General features: G+C 41.5%; 1 protein-coding gene across 1 annotated transcript in view; it reads left to right on the top strand.

Moving 5' to 3' along the window:
- LOC126353920 (GTP-binding protein Di-Ras1) overlaps positions 1–19,002 on the top strand; it is a 1,474,116-nt gene that overhangs the window by 1,375,724 nt on the left and 79,390 nt on the right. The gene's annotated exons all lie outside the window — the stretch shown is intronic.

Below are 19,002 nucleotides of genomic sequence, written 5' to 3'. Positions count from 1 at the left end.
ATTTCAGATGTGTTACGACCCGTGGCTCTACCCTTCATTCGATCCCTCTGAAACCCGAGATTTCAGCAGGATAATGCACGACCGCATGTTGCAGGTCCTGTACGGGCCTTTCTGGATACAGAAAATGTTTGACTGCTGCCCTGGCCAGCACATTCTCCAGATCTCTCACCAACTGAAAACGTCTGGTCAATGGTGGCCGAGCAACTGGCTCGTCACAATACGCCAGTCATTACTCTTGATGAACTGTGGTATCGTGTTGAAGCTGCATGGGCAGCTGTACCTGTACACGCCATCCAAGCTCTGTTTGACTCAATGCCCAGGCGCATCAAGGCCGTTATGACGGCCAGAGGTGGTTGTTGTGGGTACTAATTTCTCAGGATCTATGCATCCAATTTCCTGAAAATATAATCACATGTCAGTTCTAGTATAATATATTTGTCCAATGAATACCCGTTTATCATCTGCATTTCTTCTTGGTGTAGCAGTTTTAATGGCCAGTAGTGTAGTAAAAGTGGTTCTAAGATACCAGGTATCGACCAATGCTGAAACACCCACATTAGAACGTGGTGTAGCACCCAAAGGTTGCAAAGCAGACGCTGGCTCTGGGATACCATATGTCACGCCTGCCTGAACTGTTGGCGCAGTTCTGTAGGACTTGGCGGTTGACGAATCGCAGGAATCACTTCTCGTCCCATCAAATCCCACACTTGCTCGACTGAAAGCAAGTCCTGAGATCGTGCTGGCCCGAGAACGTGCTGCACGTCTTACAGAGCCTGTTGAGTTTCACTGGCAGTGTGTGAGCGAGCATTATTCCGTTGGAACAACACGTCACCTTTCTGTTGCAATAATATCAATACAACGGGCCTAATATCATCGTGCGCGCACCGAATGTAGGTGCCGTCCCCTCCAGAAACACCACGGGTGAATGAGACTTGTAGCTTATTGTACCTCAGACCATAAGGAACCAGTGTGTCTTAGACTTACGCACTCTACGAGACAACACTCACCAGTTCTACGTCGTACGCTCAAACGACCACCACTTGCGTACAAAAAGAATCTGGTTTCAACTGAAGACCAAGGAGCTCTGTTCCATCTTCCAAGTGATCCTCTGACGACAGCAGTCGAGCCCTGCGCGTCGATGCTGTGGTGTGAGTGGAAGACAGGCTAGAGGTGTGCGTGCCCGTAGTCCAGCTGCTAATAAAGAATTCGCAACAGTTTGCATTGACACGTCTGGACTCACAACCTCTCTTATCTGTGCTGTGGTAGCTGAACGATCTGCCACTGCTGCCATTACGACACGACGATTCTGCCGTACGTCTGTGCTACTTGACATCTGGAACCTCGTCTACCCTCCTCAGTCCTGAGAAAATTTTTATTGGAATTGTTTATATTTTCCTCCGTAATTTGCTTACTAGCAATACTAGAAACACAAGAAAATTTTTTAAAAAATCATTCATTGTTCCTAGTCCTACAAAAGGTATGTCGCCCACAGGGGACGTTAGGACTCAAGGTGTAATGAAGTTCCACAAATCATATTTCATTGACAACATTATTTTAGTTTTATCGATGCATTATTTATTTACATTACTATAAAAATACATTTTATTGTTACAAAATTGTACCTAGGTATATCTACTGAACAAAAGAAAAGTAGGTTAGAAAAAAGTTCGGAATACAATAGATCTATCATAATGATTTATTTGTGATGACAATTTAATTCTTTTAATCTGCACGGTTCATGGTAAAGCTCGAAGCAGTTGCGTGTGTCTTGTAGGCAGAGGAAAACTTTGCAGCTGGAACATATGTGTGCCTTTATAGCTGAACACCTGGAAATCGACAGTGAATTTTGGTAACCGGTTGAGAAAATTCTGGTAGAAGTTTGGTTCGAAGGGTGACCAACTCTAGATTTTGAGCTCTTTGGTGATGGATTTTCGAAATCAGGATCATCATCAGACACCACTTCAGGTTCACGTGTATGCCATAGATATTCCTCATACTTTTCTCTGAACTGGAGGTAGTCTAGAGCGTCATTCTTCAATATACCCAAGACAGAGTGATCACATCTGTGCTCTAGCCATGAAGCACAAATAGCGAAATCAATGAAGTGCATAATAACTCTTACAGTCCACTTCTTGGATTCGCCGCTTACTCTATAACAGTTGATCAGACTGTCGAGAGAGTCAACACCTCCCAAAACTTGAATTGTAGGTGTTTACAATTGCGGGATGGTCCACTTGAATGTATTTTTTTCTTTCTTGCACCAGCTACGACATGTATCAACTGGATTTACTCCTTCTCTACTGGACATGAAGGTAATAGGGCGATTGTCGAACCACTTCACTGCACAAACTTGGCCATCACTTCTCACTGACTGATCAATGGATCCCCTACAATTTTTCCTCATGTCCTTGTCCAATGGTAGTTTGGAAGCTTTTGGAATTCTGGAGTTCTGTAATGTCCCAGTAGCTTGACACTCGGCTTCACTGTGCAATTTGTCAAAAATCGGCTCTGATTTGAAATAACGGTCCATATATATGATCACTCCAGGAGGAAGAGTGGCTGTCAGTTTTATAACATCTTTTCCACCTACATTCAAATTTTAATACTGAGTGTCAGTCACAACAGGATCACCTTTCCCTCGGTAAAAGGAGAAATCTAAAGGAAGACCATCAGTTTCAGCCAGTACAAAATTCTTTAGTCCAGAAGGGTTAGGTATCCATTTTATGACCTGTCGTGCTGGACTATGACCCCAGAATGGAATCATCAACAGAAACGTTAGTGGGCCTGGGGTTCAATCTGCTACCATTCTGTACACTTTCAAGAATAGGTTGTATTCTCCAAAATTTATTATTTTGTTTTACTTCAAGGGACACTTCGTCATCATCATCATCATCAACAAATTTTTGATATTTTCTAATTGTAAAATACCTGTCACAGCAATTTTTTTTTTTTTAGCAAGCCTTCCATCCTAGTCTTTTTGGCCCAGTACATCCTAATCCTAGGATAGCACAAGTGTGACATCATCACTGTTGCTGAGAGAAATCTTTTCATTTCATCTACAGTACACCTCAGCTCCCTCCCAGAATTTTAAAGATATCTTATGTTTGTATATTTTGTAAGGGTGCTAAAAGTATTTTCTGTCATATTTCCTCACATCTTGACAAAAAACAAAAGAACCTACAGCCGTCCTAATGATTTTAGTTTATTTTGTCGCCACCAGTTTCGACGCCTCATTGCGTCATCTTCAGGCAGTTTTGATGCGGTACAGGTGTATACGATCCCCATTCGTAACCCATCAGTCGGCAGCCTTACTGGATTCGCAGATAATCTGAAACTCACATATGAGCACTCCAACCATCAACTGTCAACTGGTTGGAGTGCTGACACGTGAGTTCCAGATTATCTGCGAATCCAGTAAGGCTGGCAACTGATAGGTTATGCATGGGGATCTTATCCACCTGTGCAGCATCAAAATAGCCTGAAGATGACCAAATGAAGCGTCGATACTGATAGCGACAAAATAAAATAAAATCATAAGGACGACTGTAGGTATTTTTATTTTTTATCAAGATAGTAAACGGCCGTCGTCCCAGAGACGTGCTGCTAAAAGGATGGACATACAAAAGATTTATTCACACACTCATGAGGTGGTAAGTTCACACCGACAGCCAACTTGTTCCTCATATTCAGGTGCAGGTGGTAAGGGGGAACATCCAGAGCCTTCTTCCAAAATTTCCTGTCTGTGGTAGATTGACTAGAGCAGATTCTTTAATGTCTGCTATCGTTCCTTTCTTCATCTTCATTGGATATATCTAATTGCTGTTAATTACTAACATGGTAATCTGGATCTGTCCAGGTATCATCATCATCATCATCAGTATCATCAGAGAGCTCCAATCCACTAACATCTCCATTAAACAAATCATTTACAAAATCTTCAAATGCCTATGAAACTGGAAAAAAAATCGAAATTAGACCTAAAATTTGTAAAATTGTTCACCAGTACATTACAGTTTCCAGAAACATAATTATATTAATCTAATATTCACCACAGAATATAAAATGAGTAATTAAAATATTTCTGTAAAAAAAGATGCACTATATTTTGTTGACAAATCACGTTATACATTACACCAAGTCCTGATGTCCCCTTCAGGGTACACTCGAATTTCAATACATTTTTCAAAGACAATTGTAAAATTATTAAAATTATAAATTTAAATAATTATTCTCCGACTATTCATTTACATGATCCCATATAAATTATAGTGATTAAAATGGAATAAAGTAGTGATAAGATACTTTCAAAGAGCCTCTCCTCTGAAAACACGCTTTCTTCTGTCCGCCATTTTCTATTCTGCCCAGCAACTATTTGATTCAACACAATGAGGAACTGCTGTTGCAGAGGTGCTGCCATCTCTGAACTTCCATCAAAAACACTTTTCAGCGCTGCCAACATGATACGAGCTCGGGGAAAAATTTCAAATACTGTTATGTGTTATATGCCCCATAGGGAGCACCAGGACTGAGGAGGCTATGGGTCTGAGAATGTTCATGTGACTACTGAAACCGTCATCGATCGACAACTGACGCAACACGTGCAACTTGGATGGCAGTTCTCCTAAATTACCATCCAACCACTCGGAAGACAACAGTTTGGTCCTTTTCAAATTCGCTCATTTGGCTTTATGAAGTACGAGTGCGTTTCCGTAGCAGGTTGCCTGCTTGCTTCACACGTCTGCACCACGTTGACCCTTCTGGGTATGATCACTCCCTATTAAAGCGTAGATGTATTGCGCTCTACTAATTGTCCCGCTACGCATCTGTTGGCGAATGACAGTGAAACCATTATCAGTACCATCCTCCAGCTGACATATGCCGTCACCGGATCAAAATCGACGTCGTCTTTCCAGGGGTACTAATTTTTTTGCGGCGGTGTACTATGCAGTCCCATGAGTGCAACAAATTTACTGTGAAACAAATTTAAAACGCATTGCTAAAATAACTGAAAGATTTAGTAGACAATGAGAAAGCAAAAAATAAAATTTACAGTGATCGACAGACGGCATTCTTAGTTTTGAAGAAACGCTATATGCTAAATTTGCGTGCATGGAGCACGTGAAGAAATTGGTGGTAAGAACAGCAAATTTTCTAAAGTCGCATGCATTGGTCCACTGTCTACTGCAGCAGGCGGAATTGAATGAAGAGTTAGCTAACTGTGATTCTGCGGCGTTCCGTAACAACTCCCCAACACCATATAACACTATTTATATACACCAGAAGAAGCAACTTTAAAGTTACGAAACCTGTTGTATGGGTCTCCAATGGCCCGCCCGGTTAGCCGTGCGATCTAACGCACGGCTTTCCGCTCGGGAAGGAGCGCCTGGTCCCCGGCACGAATCCGCCGGGCGGACTTGTGTCGAGGTCCGGCGAGCCGATCAGTCTGTGGATGGTTTTTAGGCGGTTTTACATCTGCCACGGCGAATGCGGGCTGGTTCCACTCATTCCGCCTCCGATACACTATGTCGGCGATTGCTGCGCAAACGAGTTCTCCACGTACGGGTTCACCGCCATTACTCTACCACTCAAACATAGGGATTACACTCGTCTGAGCTGAGATGTTCCTTGGGGGGTCCACCGGGGGCCGAACCGCACAATAACCCTGTGTTCAGTGTGGGGTGGCGGAGGAGTGAAGTGGACTACGGTAGTCGCCGTGGGGTTGTGGACCACTGCGGCTGGGGAGGGGACGGAGCCTCTCCGTCGTTTCTAGGCCCCTGGTTAACATAAAATGGGTCTCCAATCGTCTTAAGTAAATACAGTTCAAGCGGAATATTGAATTTTTCATACAGTTTTATAATATAATAGTTTTAACATATCTATGTAAAGACCTGTTCTACTGTACGAATTGATCAATCAGTTATGTATAATTGAAAAGCCCTTGCAACATTTCTTGATCGCTGAAAAATTTCATGACTTTTACAGTCTGGAGATCAGAGTATTTTCCAGACTTCACCATCTCTAACCAAATTCTAATGAATGATATTTCTAATTCTAAATGGCCGATTATTATAATGTCTGAACTTCTTTGTCTCATTGCTCATTGTAGAGAATTCAGTATGCATTTTAATTAAGACCCAGTCCCCTATATTGTATATGATTCGTTTCACTGTCACTGCTATGTGCACATTTTCTGTCTTCTACTTTTTGTTCATTGCCTCTAACGCTTTTGTAAGTCATTCCTCTTGTGTTAGGTCATCCCTCTGCGGCAAATTAATGTAATCATCGAAAATAGTGTCTAATTTTCCGCCAAAGAGAAGAACAATACATGCTAGTAACCCTGTTAGATCATGATACAAACTGCTGGTAACTATTTCATAGCCATCTAATTCTTCAGTCCAGTTCGTGTGCTTTTTTCCGCAGTGGGCACAGAATAGACATTCCAACTCAGGCACTAAACATTCTGGTCGGTTTGATGCTGGTCAGTAACACGATATGAAAATGTGCTATTTTCCCTGTTCCTGTTCCTGTATAAAGTATTTCCAAAGATTTTAATGAAATATTTGGCTATTTTCTGAAAACATAGAGTCGGGTTTGATGGTTTATACATTCACCTTTAAGTTTTTTAATCATAGGATTGCTATTAGCTTTTCTTAACAAACAGAATCAGACAAATTTCAAGAAGACATCCACAACAAACATAATTTGTGTGAAATTTTCTTTAGAGTGTGGCAATAGGCTATAAAAATCAATTGCTGAAATCTCTAAAGATTTCTGTGGTTTGATGCTGTGCATGAACCTTCATCTTCAACAGTAGAAACTTTACGTTTATGATATAGATCACAGTACTTTCAGTGCCATGTTATCAAAAGTATTTTCTCGCAACTTCAGCGTTTATTCCGTGGTCTGACGTGAGTGTAGGTAACATGCACATATTTTATAAGTACATCTACAATCTGTCTGGGTACACTTCTGCTTATCATGTCATCATGCCTTAAATAATATTCTTCTATCTTGTGTTTGTTAGGATCTTCGTATCTTTCTTTGACCAAATTAAGAACTTCATCTGCCTCCTATTCTTGTCCGATATTGCATCGAAATTTTCGTAAGAAACGTTCACCTTCTACATCTCTTATAAAAGGGTTGGGTTGGGTTGTTTGGGGGGAAGAGACCAAACAGCGAGGTCATCGGTCTCATCGGATTAGGGAAGGAAATCGGCCGTGCCCTTTCAAAGAAACCATCCCAGCATTTGCCTAGAGCGATTTAGGGAAATCACGGAAAACCTAAATCAGGATGGCCGGACGCGGGATTGAACCGTCGTCCTCCCGAATGCGAGTCCAGTGTGCTACCACTGCGTCTTATAAAAGGAATGTTAACGTCTTTCTGCCTGAAATGAGCAACTTTAATATATCCATGTACCTTGGACAGTATTGAAAGAGCATCTGGAATAGTACTTTTCCGTCCTGGTACATGCGGAATCTTGAAATCATATTCTTGATGTACTAAAGCCCACCGGGTTAGCCTGTTGTGCACTAATTCGCTATTTAACGAGATTTGATGTGCCTTTTAGTCTGTAGCAACTGTAAAATGTCTTCCTAGCAAGAATAAGCAAAACGTTTCAAACCCCCATACAATGGCAAGTACTTTTCTTACCATGACTGTGTATTTTCTCTCTTAGATTGTAAAGGCACAGCTCTCAAAAGTGATAATGTGATATTCATTGACTTCATCAACTTCACTCACTTGATACACATCTGAACCAAGAGTACAATCGTCGAAATCCAGATCAAGATAGAAATTTTAGTTCAAATCAGGATGATGAAGTGTTGGTGCATCGCACAGTAATTTTTCATTTAATTCAAATGCTTCTTGATGTTCCTCACAATGCATTCTTCTTTGAAAGCTTCATGGGCTCAGACAAGATCTACCTAGGAATTAATCAGCGATAGAAACTGGAAACGCCTAGAAAAGATTTGAGTTCTTTACAGCACTTCTGAGTGAGAAAATTCCTCACATCTTCCATTTTCATTATGCCAGTTTCACTTCAACGTGTAGAAATTATATAACCAAGGAATTTAACCTATGATTTAGCGAATTCTGCTTTCTCTAAATTGATCATTATAAGAGTTCTCCTAAAGACTTTTAGTACTCAGCATAGAATTTCTAAATTTCATTCCATGAAGTGGTGCTAATTAGAATATTACCTAGTACTTGGCATAGAATTTCTAAGTGCTTATTCTATGAAGTGGTGCTGATTAGAATACCGTCTGAATTATAAAATTCACTCCCTGGTCGTTCACTTCTATGATTTTCCAACATTCTCTTCACTTCTTTATTCATTGCTTGTATCTTGGTCAAAGGTATCATACAAGATTTACTGTGAAATTGTTCATGATTTTCAACTTGAATTTTGCAGGTGCAGCCCTTGATCAAACCAGATGGTTTTGGAAACAGATAGATAAAGCATTTTAATATTTTTAATAAGCTCTCTCTTTTTAACTTCAGGCAAGTTCAGTAATGTCTGAAACTTATTCTGAATATTAGTCGGAACATCATCATATTTACTCTTTTATATCTCAGTATCATCCTTTGAATATTTTAAAACTGCAGTTCCCTATTCTTCTCAAAAATATATTAATCTAATGTTCATGTATGCAGCATCCCTGTTATCTTTGCTGAAGAATTGTTCAAATCTCATTCTTTTATCTCCATTATCTAAATAAACAAAAACAAAATTCTCTTCAAAATACACGTTTTATTTCGTCTGTGTCAATGAATCACTACCGAGAACTGAGTCAACTTTATGAGAATCAACAATGAAAACGCTATGCTCGTACTCATCTTCCTAAACTCTGAATTTTAGCAATGTCTGACCTTTGATGGGTTTGCCATAACTACACACAATTTATTCAGTTGTGAAAATAAATTTTTCGAGGTAGCAATCTTCTCACTCACTAAATCTACTAAGGTGGCCAAACTTATTCCAGATATTTCCACTTATATAAATGGCAATAATGTTTTTTATTAGCCTCTTTTTTCTCCCTGTATAGGTCTTCCTTCATATCTGTCATAAATTTGCATTTAATGACATACATTGTGACTTCTGACTTGCTTCCCATAACTTTATTTTCATAGAGGGCCATTTCCGGAACTTTATATGCTACAGTAGTGTATGTCTCATGGATTACGATAGCTACACTTCTCATGTTCCGGCGGTCAAATCTGTACTTTGTCTCTTGTGTGGGGTGGTCGCTTTCGTTGATGTTTTGGATTAAATCCATCCAGTGGACTTTAGCCTTCTCTTCTTTGTATGTAGTTGTTTATAATTCTGAAATTATGGGCCGCTATTCGGATTTTTACGTTTGCCATTATTTCTTCTCGCTGTTCTCCTTGTGCTGTGACGACATTTGATCTATCATCAAACAAACCCACTCCTTACTCAAATGTGGTGTGCATGCCGACTTTTCCCACACCACGACTGGTAACTTTTGTGTTAGAATTAACATTAATTCTTCCTCTTTGATCGGATCGTCGAGTTAGACGTTGTTACTACCATATTTATGCATATAATCTAGTACACTAACGTGATGTCTTGAGCAGTTGATCCGTATAATAATTCATGATTTTATGTCCTATTGTTTTTCTGAAGGCCGAAATTCACTTAAGAACGCTGTTGCAAATTCTTTGTATGTGGAAAAACTTTCAAACGCAGCGATACCCCAGATATGTGCTTCGCCTTTCATGCGGCTGATCTACATATCTATTTTATTCTGTTCTTATAATTTTTTCTGAAGTGCGTGTTTGTACTGTTTGATAAAAGCTGCGGCGTGGGTCCCTTGTTTGGGTGCATATTCTTGGAAATTTCCAGCTCTCATTCCGTTGTCAATAATTATTTGACACGCGTTAACAGTGTTACGATCTATTCACATTCTCAGTCCATCTGGCCGATTTGTCTGCTTCGCTGCCCAATTGTTTGCATTCCGTCTGAACGCCGCCAATTAAATTAATAACTGTCTCTTTGTTAGTGCTGCAAACACTCTCTTCGTGTGCGTTTTCACTATTTTGGACCCAAATTTTGTCATGAGCATAATTTAATCAAAGGTTAAGTGTGGATGGCCTCAACGTATCTCAGGGAAGGGTCACAATCTACTCAGTCTTTGCCTTAGAGAACTGGCTCTCCGTCTGTGATGGTGTTCTCCTGATTCAAATAGAACACGAGCAGCGTTGGATTGTTATTCCTCTGCCTCTGAGCCTACACACAGATCGCTGGTGCATGTCCTGGATGAAACAGCAGCCACGCCACCACACATACTGGCCGGTTATCGACAAGGACATTGGAACAATGGTCCGGACTTCCACTACTACGCTCAACAGAATTCTGCAAGTGTTTTTGTCCCGCTCCCGTCGAGCTCTTGTGAATGCCTCCACATAGAGTTCGCTGGACCTTTCTTGCATCAGATGTGGTTATTTGTGGTAGACTCATGCTCCAAATTCCACATACACACCCCAAGAGCTCCAAGAAAATAGCGAACGTTAACAGAACTCTTCCACAAATCTTTGCCAGTGACGGCCTTTCACGGGTTGATATCTCTGAGAACAACACCATGTTTGGTTCTGCCAATTTTTCCAGTTTCTGTGAAGAGCACGGGATACAAAGTCTACTTACGGCAGCTCTTCACCCTCAATACAATGAGGAAGTCGAACAGATGTTGTGTCCTATGACAGAGAAGACTGGGACCCTGGCAAAATCTACCTCATTGGGCGGTACTCTCACCAGGTCGTTGGTCACCTATAGGCATATCACAATTGTGGGGAAGAGCCCATCCATCTTCATGGACAACATTCTCGCTTCCCTCTGTCTCGCCATTGGAGCCTCATCGGTCCCAGTTTCCAGACCGTCCCTGCTACTGAACAAGCACCCTGAGATGAACCAGATCATTTAGATGCTGTCCGACCTGGATGCCGGTCATCATTCAGGGTCCACAAGGCCGCTGGATGTAGTCTCCGCTGACGGCCATCTCTGGAGACGCCACCGGAATCAGTTCCACACTGGGACGCCTCTGGTGGGTCCTACAGTGAGCCCCTGTGGTTCGTACAACTTACACCGCCAACCTTGTCCATGACAGGCACCTTCTCGCCTCCTCCACCACCAACTCCCTGCCTCTGATGACTTGTTGGTCACTGGGTGGACTCTACCGCCCTGAATTACGCTATTCGAGCCCCAGTAGCTGCAGACCTGCCTTCCACAGACTTGTCAGTGTCCGGGTCAGCTCCAGCAGTGGCGCCCCCCCCCCCCCCCCCCAGATCCAGCATCAGCAGAAGCACCCCCACGCCTGAGTCCCGCATAAGCTGTACCGATTCTGCCTCTGTCTGCTGTCTTTGGGGGAGAGGTATGCGGTAACAGACACCAGCAGCGATATGGACCTATCACAGTTGTCGGATATCCATTTCCACCAGCATCCCTCACCACCAGTTGCCCCACAATCTACAAGTAGTTTCCGCAGGCACGCCTATGGAGCACACGTCACGTCACCTGGCAATACTCATGTCCACCACCAGCCTGCCGAAGACAGCATGCATTCTCTCAGTTGTTCTGTTGATGGAATATTCACTACACCAGCTGCGATCTGATGGTGACATTTACTTTGATTCTGGACTGTGCAACACCGGCATCATAATGTATGGTATTAACTATGTACCTCTAATGCTTCAGTGTATTTCGCCCAACGATTTGTGCTCGTAAGTGCAGATTTCAACAGAAAGAAGATTGTGGATATGGAAGAGAACTGGTGACACTGGAGGATTTCAGAGTGATTATCTAGTGATAAGACAGAGATTTCGGAACCAGATTTTACATTGTAAGACATTTTCAGTAGTATATGTGGACTCTGAGCATAATTTATTGATCACAAACTGTAGATTGGAACTGAAGAATTTGCAATAAGGTAGGAAATTTAAGAGATGCGACTTAGATAAGATAAGTGCCAGAGGTTATGAGAGTTTAAAAGGGAGCATTAGGCAATGACCCATTGAAACAGGGGACAGGAATACAGTAGAACACGAATGGATAGCTTTGAGAAACGAAGTAGTGGAGGCTGCAGAGGATCAAATAGGTTAAAAGACAAGGCCTGGTAGAAATCCTTGGACGTTGCAGGAGATATTGAATTAATTGATGAAAGAAGAAAATGTAAAAATGCACCAAATGAAACAATAGACCTAACAGAATGCAAACGTCTAAGATATGAGATTGACAGGCAGTGTAAAATGGCTTAGCAGAAATGACTGGAGAACAAAATTAATATAAGAAAACAGAAGCATGTATCATTACGGGAAAGATAGATACCGCCTACAGAAAAAGTTAAAAAGGTCTTTGGAGAAAAGAAAGTAGCCGTATGGAGATCAACAACTTAGACGGAAAACCAGTCCTAAGCAAAGAAAGGAAAGGTGAAAGGTTAAGGAGTAAATAGGCGGCCTATCCAAGGGAGATGAACTTTAAGGCGATATTACACAAGGGAAAGACGACGTAGATGAATATCAGACGGGAGGTATGATACTGCGAGGAGAATTTGACAGAACACTAAAAGACCTCAGGTGCAACAAGGCCCCTGGAGCAGATGACGTTCTACCTGAACTTCTGATATTCTTTGGAGAGAGCCATGAAAAAAATTTCCCATTTTGTGTAAAAGAAGTATGAGGCAGGTGAAATACCCTCAGACTTCAAGAATAATGTAGTGATTCCTGTTCCAAATAAAGCAGGCGACTGGTGTGTGAATATTACCGAATTATCGGTGTAATAAATCATGGCTTCAAAATGCTGACACGAAATATTTGAAGATGAATGAAGAAAATGATAGAAGACGACGTCGGGAAAGATCTATTCGGATTCCACAGAAATGTACGAATACGTGAGGCGATATTTTCCATACTACTTCTTGTAGAATGTAGATTGAGGAAAAGCAAACCTAGGTTTAAATCGGAATACTCTTTGAAATTATGAACGTAGCACGGACAAAATACAGGAGCGAAAGGCTACTTACTACTTGTACAGAAACCAGAAGGCAGTTGAGTCGAGGGGCATGGGAGAGAAGCTTTTGCTGAGAAGGGAGTGAGACAGGATTGTAGCCTAGCCCCTGTGATATTCAATTTGTAAATTGATCATGCAGTAATGGAAACCAAGGAAAAATATGGAGAAGGAATTAAAGATCGAAGAGAAGAAATAAAAACTTTGAGGTTTTCCGATGTCATTGCTATTCTCTCGGAAGCAGCAAAGGTCTCTGAAGAGCAGCTGAACGGAATGGACGGTTATTGAAAGAAGGATGTAACATGAGCATCAACAAAAGCAAGACAAGGATAATGGAGTGTAGTCCAGTTACATCAGGCAATGATAAATTAGATTGGAAAACGAGGCATTAAAGTAGAAGATGAGTTTTGTTATTTGGGCATCAAAATAACTGATGATGACTGAAGCAGAGAGATTATTAAACGTAGGCTGGTAATGGCGAGAAAAACGTTTCAGAAGAAGAGAAATGTTTTAACATCGATTATAGATTTGTTAGGCAATATTTTTTGAAAGTATATGGAGTGTAGCCATACATAGAAGCGAAACATGGACGATAAACAGTTTAGTCAAGTAGAGAGTAGAATCTCTTGAAATGTGTTGTTACAGCAGAATGCTCAAGATTAGATGAGTAGATCGCACAACGTATGAGGAGATAATGAGTAGAATTTGGAAGAAAGGAATTTGTGGCACAATACGACTAAAAGAAGGGATCGGTTAATAGGACCCATTCTGAGACATCAGACAAACACCAATTTAGTTTTAGAAGGAAGTTTTGGGTAAAAATAGTAGAGGGGGACCAAGAGATGAATACAGTAAGCAGGTTCAGAAGTATATAGGTTGCAGTAGTGATTCGGAGACAAAGATCCTTTCACAGGACAGAGGAGTTTGGAGAGCTGCCTCAAACCAGTCTTCGGACGGAAGATTACAAGAACAATAGCACCTTTTTCAGATTATAAACTTTGTGCCATCAGCTGTACATAGACAGATTAATTTCTTCCTTCACGTAACCTATGAATTGTACAATCTCGTTCGTGGTTTTGTTTCTACAAATGACAACAGAAAATTTAATGCTCCAGGAACATTACCTGCGTTTTCTATCGTCACTGTGCATATCCTGCGAGAAACTGAAAAGCATTTACAACACAGTTTCAGAAGTAGACCACTTGCAGCACCCACAGGTTTTTTTATGAAAATTCGATATTTAATCTCTATTGAATATATTGTCGCATTTGAAGTATATATCTCCTTCACAAAGACTGGCGGTATAAATGCTAGTAGCAAGACGTCGGTTTAATTACTAAATACTAAAAACGTTTCAGATTGAGACGTAGGTATCATTCCACTTTTTACTTCCAATATGAGATTGTATCTAATAAGTAGACGCTTCGTTCTTACATAATATTTATCGTTATTGGTATGTCTGAACAAACCGTGTCAGCTTTGTCCAAGAGGCGTCTGCACCGTATGCAATACTCCTTCTTTTTCCTAGTCTTACCTCGTATCTTCAAGTGGTCAGCATGTTAATCTGCATTTGGCAATATTATTGGTAGAGAGTGGCTGGATGCCCTTCCGCTCATCCCCCCCCCCCCCCCTCTACATCCCCTCCCCGGACTGAATTTGTGCACTCCATCTGTCGGCGGAAAGTGTTGTTGTTGTTGTTGTTATGGTCTTCAGTTCTGAGACTGGTTTGATGCAGCTCTCCATGCCACTCTATCCTGTGCAAGCTTCTTCATCTCCCAGTACCTACTGCAACCTACATCCTTCTGAATCTGCATAGTGTATTCTTTCCTTGGTCTCCCTCTACGATTTTAACCCTCCACGCTGCCCTCCAGTACTAAATTGCTGATCCCTTGACGCCTCAGAACATGTCCTACTAACCGATCCCTTCTCCCAGCCGAGTTGTGCCACACACTTCTCTTCTCCCCAATCCTATTCAATACCTCCTCATTAGTTATGTGATCTACCCATCTAATCTTCAGCATTATTCTGTAGCACCACATTTCAAAAGCTTCTATTCTTTTCTTGTCCAAACTATTTATCATCCATGTTTCACTTCCATACATGGCTACGCTCCATACAGATACTTTCAGAAACGGCTTCCTGACACTTAAATCTATACTCGATTTCTCTTCTTCAGAAACGCTTTCCTTGCCATTGCCAGTCTACATTTTATATCCTCCCTATTTCGACCATCACCAGTTATTTTGCTTCCCAAATAGTAAAACTCATTTACTACATTAAGCCCGCAGCATCACCCGACTTAATTCGACTACATTCCATTATCCTCGTTTTGCTTATCTTGGTGTTCATCTTACATCCTCCTTTCAAGACATTGTCCATTCCGTTCAACTGCCAGTGTTATCCGACCTGAAAGAGTGAGAACGTGTTGGAAATGTTAGCGAATCGTGTTTGTCGGGACGTGGGTACCATCCCGGTATTCACCTAGTAGGAAACCGCCTAAAAACCACTTGCAGTTTGGACGGCATAGCAGACCTCGTCGAACGCCGGGCGGATTTGATCAGGAGGCCAGTGCGCCTCCCCGAGTCCCTGAAGCGGCTGGTTGACACACATGGCTATCTGGACGGGTCTGAGTAGTCCACGACACATGCTTTTACGAACTACACGTGTTTAAAAGTGCGGCTTATACATTACTTTATTTATTGACTTCTGCTGCATCTCATGTCGTTGTTTTACGTGAGAATGTAATGTGTGAGGTAAATATAGAGAAATATATCGGAATCAGTTTTCTGATAATCCTGTCAATGACCGGTCCACAGGAGATTTTTAAAATGCTGCAGCAGTTCTCACCCTTTTTTACTGGTCTTGAAACTTATTCGTCTCCCGAAATCTGGAACATGCACTTTAATAGGCTCGTATGAGAGCAGTATCGGAAAGTGTTTGCTCTTGCATTCTAACGTCACTTCGTGGCCACCATACTGTAGTTGGGCAAGATGCCGAGTATGAGGGTCTCTGGTCGGCGCGTTTAGACTCTGACAGATATCGAGTCAAGATAGATATCACTCATTTCTTCCAACTGTATCCTGAGCGCAACAGACGTGATCATCAAATTCAGGTGCGAGGTGTTACAAGACAAGGTTATGCTCATATAGATATTTACTATGATAAACACAGTCCGAGGACATAAGGTACCAAATTTCAGCGTTTTTACATCGACCATTACTTTGCATGTTTCCAAAATTTCGATCTGTATTGATGAGTGCCCACAGCACGGTAATCTCCACAAGCACAACTCACAGCGATACAGTACAGGAGATGGATCACCTATTTCCGCCACTTCTATCGGGACGCACCTATAAATAACAATCTACTGCTGATGAAGGTAGTGCAACGCTCTCGTCAATGGCAGCTGCGCCTCCAACATCGAATTAGAGCCCTTTCCGTGTACCGGGCTGCAGGAGAGCACTTAGTGATCTGCCGCACTTGACACCATTCCAGCCCGGCGGTGGCTTTTATGAGACCTGAGCGATTCCAGCCATCACTCCCCGTCTAGTGGCGCAGCATGAGGCTAATCGGGCACTCCATCAAGGGACGAAATTCTATCCTTTGTTAATAGAGCAGAAAGCGTACCGCTTCATCTCAACAAATTCATTGGCTAATTGGCACTCTTTCCAGGAATTTGGATCAAATAGTTCCGCTTGTTATACGAGAATCATCCTTTTAGCCGTTGTCAAAAGCTGTATCAGTTTGCAACTTCAATGCCGCGGTGGCAACAATAAAATTAAATTAATCCCCAATCGATATCAATTACTTGCTACCTAACCAGTAAATGGCAAGTACACGACTTTAGACTTTTAGAATGGGTCATTTAGCAAAAGGGTTTAGGTGTTGTTTTGCTGATTTAAGCCCTTACAGAAACATCCGTCTCTCGTGGAGCATGCTGATTAGCAAAGAAATAGTTAAATCCATATCCACACATACTACAAAAATGCATGTATGTATATGTATGTATGTTCTACGGCTCCTCCTAAATCACTGGACCAATTTCTACCAAACTTTGTACACGTATCACTTACTGTCGGGAAATAATCGCCGTGGGGTTAAAAGCCGCCTGCAGAGCACAGGGCTGAGGTTCGGGGTGAAAAAACTGTGTAGTCCGCAACGCGCGAATACACATACTTTATTCATCCAATATTTGAGTGTGAAAGCACTTAGGGATTTGCAACAAATTTTACACATAATTTCAGACTTCTACGAAACTTTTTCTGGCTTACAGCCCCCGCGAAATGACGATGAAGGGGAAAAAGTTCATAGCTTTCTACATTTTTGCCGTTCATGCAGTAAAGCTGCCACAAGAAGCATGGCGTTTTAATTTATTACGTCTTTTAATTTATTACTTCTTTACTACTAACTATAACTGACACATTTTGCAGACACCATTCACATTTACTACTGGATGCATCTGTAAAATTATGTTATTGTAAGACACATTGCTCAGGAGATACGACGTCATAAACATTGAGCTGCGTGAAAATGAAACTGCAGGGCGAAATTAACTAGAGCTGTAGACAAATACGTTGTGAAATATGTTAAATATACGTGAAATATATTTGACAAGTGCTCATCCTAAACCCCTGGGACGATTTCAACCAAATTTGGTACACACATCAGTTACGATCTGGAAAGAAATACAGTGGTGGTAGGAACCACCAGCCTCCTACTGGGGTAGGGTTTATAATGAGGAGAGAGAAGGGGCAGGAGGAGAGGCACAAACAAAGAGAGAGAAGGAGGAGATGGACAGAGAAAGGAAAGATGAGGAGATGGACAGTGAAAGAGGGAGGAAGAGAAGGGCAGAGAGAGGGAGAGGAAGAGATGGGCAGAGAGAGGAGGAAGATGGACAGAGATAGGGGAGAGGAGAAGACAGAGAAAGAATGGAGGCAGACATAGTCCGAGAGAGAGGAGGGAAGGGGACATATACAGCGAGAGGGGGAGAAAGCGATGGACAGGACAGGAGAGGTAGAGCTGGACAAAGAGAAGGGGAGAAGGATATGGAAAAAGAGATGGGATAGGAGGTTAGATGATTGGAATAAATACGTATCCAGTCAATGCCAGAGTCTCACCTAGTAAATAATAAATGTTAAATGACAGAATGAAAACATTAAGAAATAATCCGTAGGATAGTAATGTGGGCTGCAGCAGACAGGTTAATCTTGACAACATGTTTATTCAAACAAATTCCTAAATATATTTTCAAATGGTGACCTGGTAATGATTAGAAACTCATCATAGAACTGATCCACTATAGCACAGAATAATAAATTCGTAGTGCAAGCAGTAGTAAACAGTAGCACGTGCAGACTAAAGCTTGCAACCGAGTAACAAAATCTCTAAAACCTGTTGCTATAGTCTCAAAATTAATCAGCTGCATAAAAATCATTAAACAGCGACAAATTGATTGCAGTCGGAAATATTCAATCACTTATAACCGGACAATGACTCTAACAAGGGTAAGACCTCAGACACAGCCAACAGATTCGTCTCAAATTTGGCAGGTCGATTGTGTACAAGCTAAAACAAAGGAATGTAAGATATTTTGGCTCAACACCCCACCGTTTTTCAGAAAATCACCCCTAAAGGTTATGACGAGCAATCGTCTCAAAATTGGAGGGATCGATAGATAATTGTAAATAGAGCATTTTTCATCGTCAGCTATGGGGTACGCAAACGTAAATTTTTTTCCAGAAATCGAGGAAAGAAACTTTTACAATTGCCGCTTCTTTATCCACATGGTAAACACTTTTCCCCAACAGCGCCGATAGCGCAACAGCTAAGGTAACTGACTGGGAATCGGAAAACCCGGGTTCGAAACTCGAAGAAACCGAGCGGATGTTATTCTTTTCGTTTGTATTTTTCCATATCTCAACTGATAGGGATGGTTCAAATGGTTCTGAGCACTATGGGACCTAACTTCTGAGGCCATCAGTCCC

Source organism: Schistocerca gregaria, chromosome 3, assembly GCF_023897955.1.
Source record: "Schistocerca gregaria isolate iqSchGreg1 chromosome 3, iqSchGreg1.2, whole genome shotgun sequence".
Taxonomy (NCBI): domain Eukaryota; kingdom Metazoa; phylum Arthropoda; class Insecta; order Orthoptera; family Acrididae; genus Schistocerca; species Schistocerca gregaria.
The sequence above is the reverse complement of the archived record's forward strand: the minus strand, read 5'-3'. Positions and strand labels throughout refer to the sequence as shown.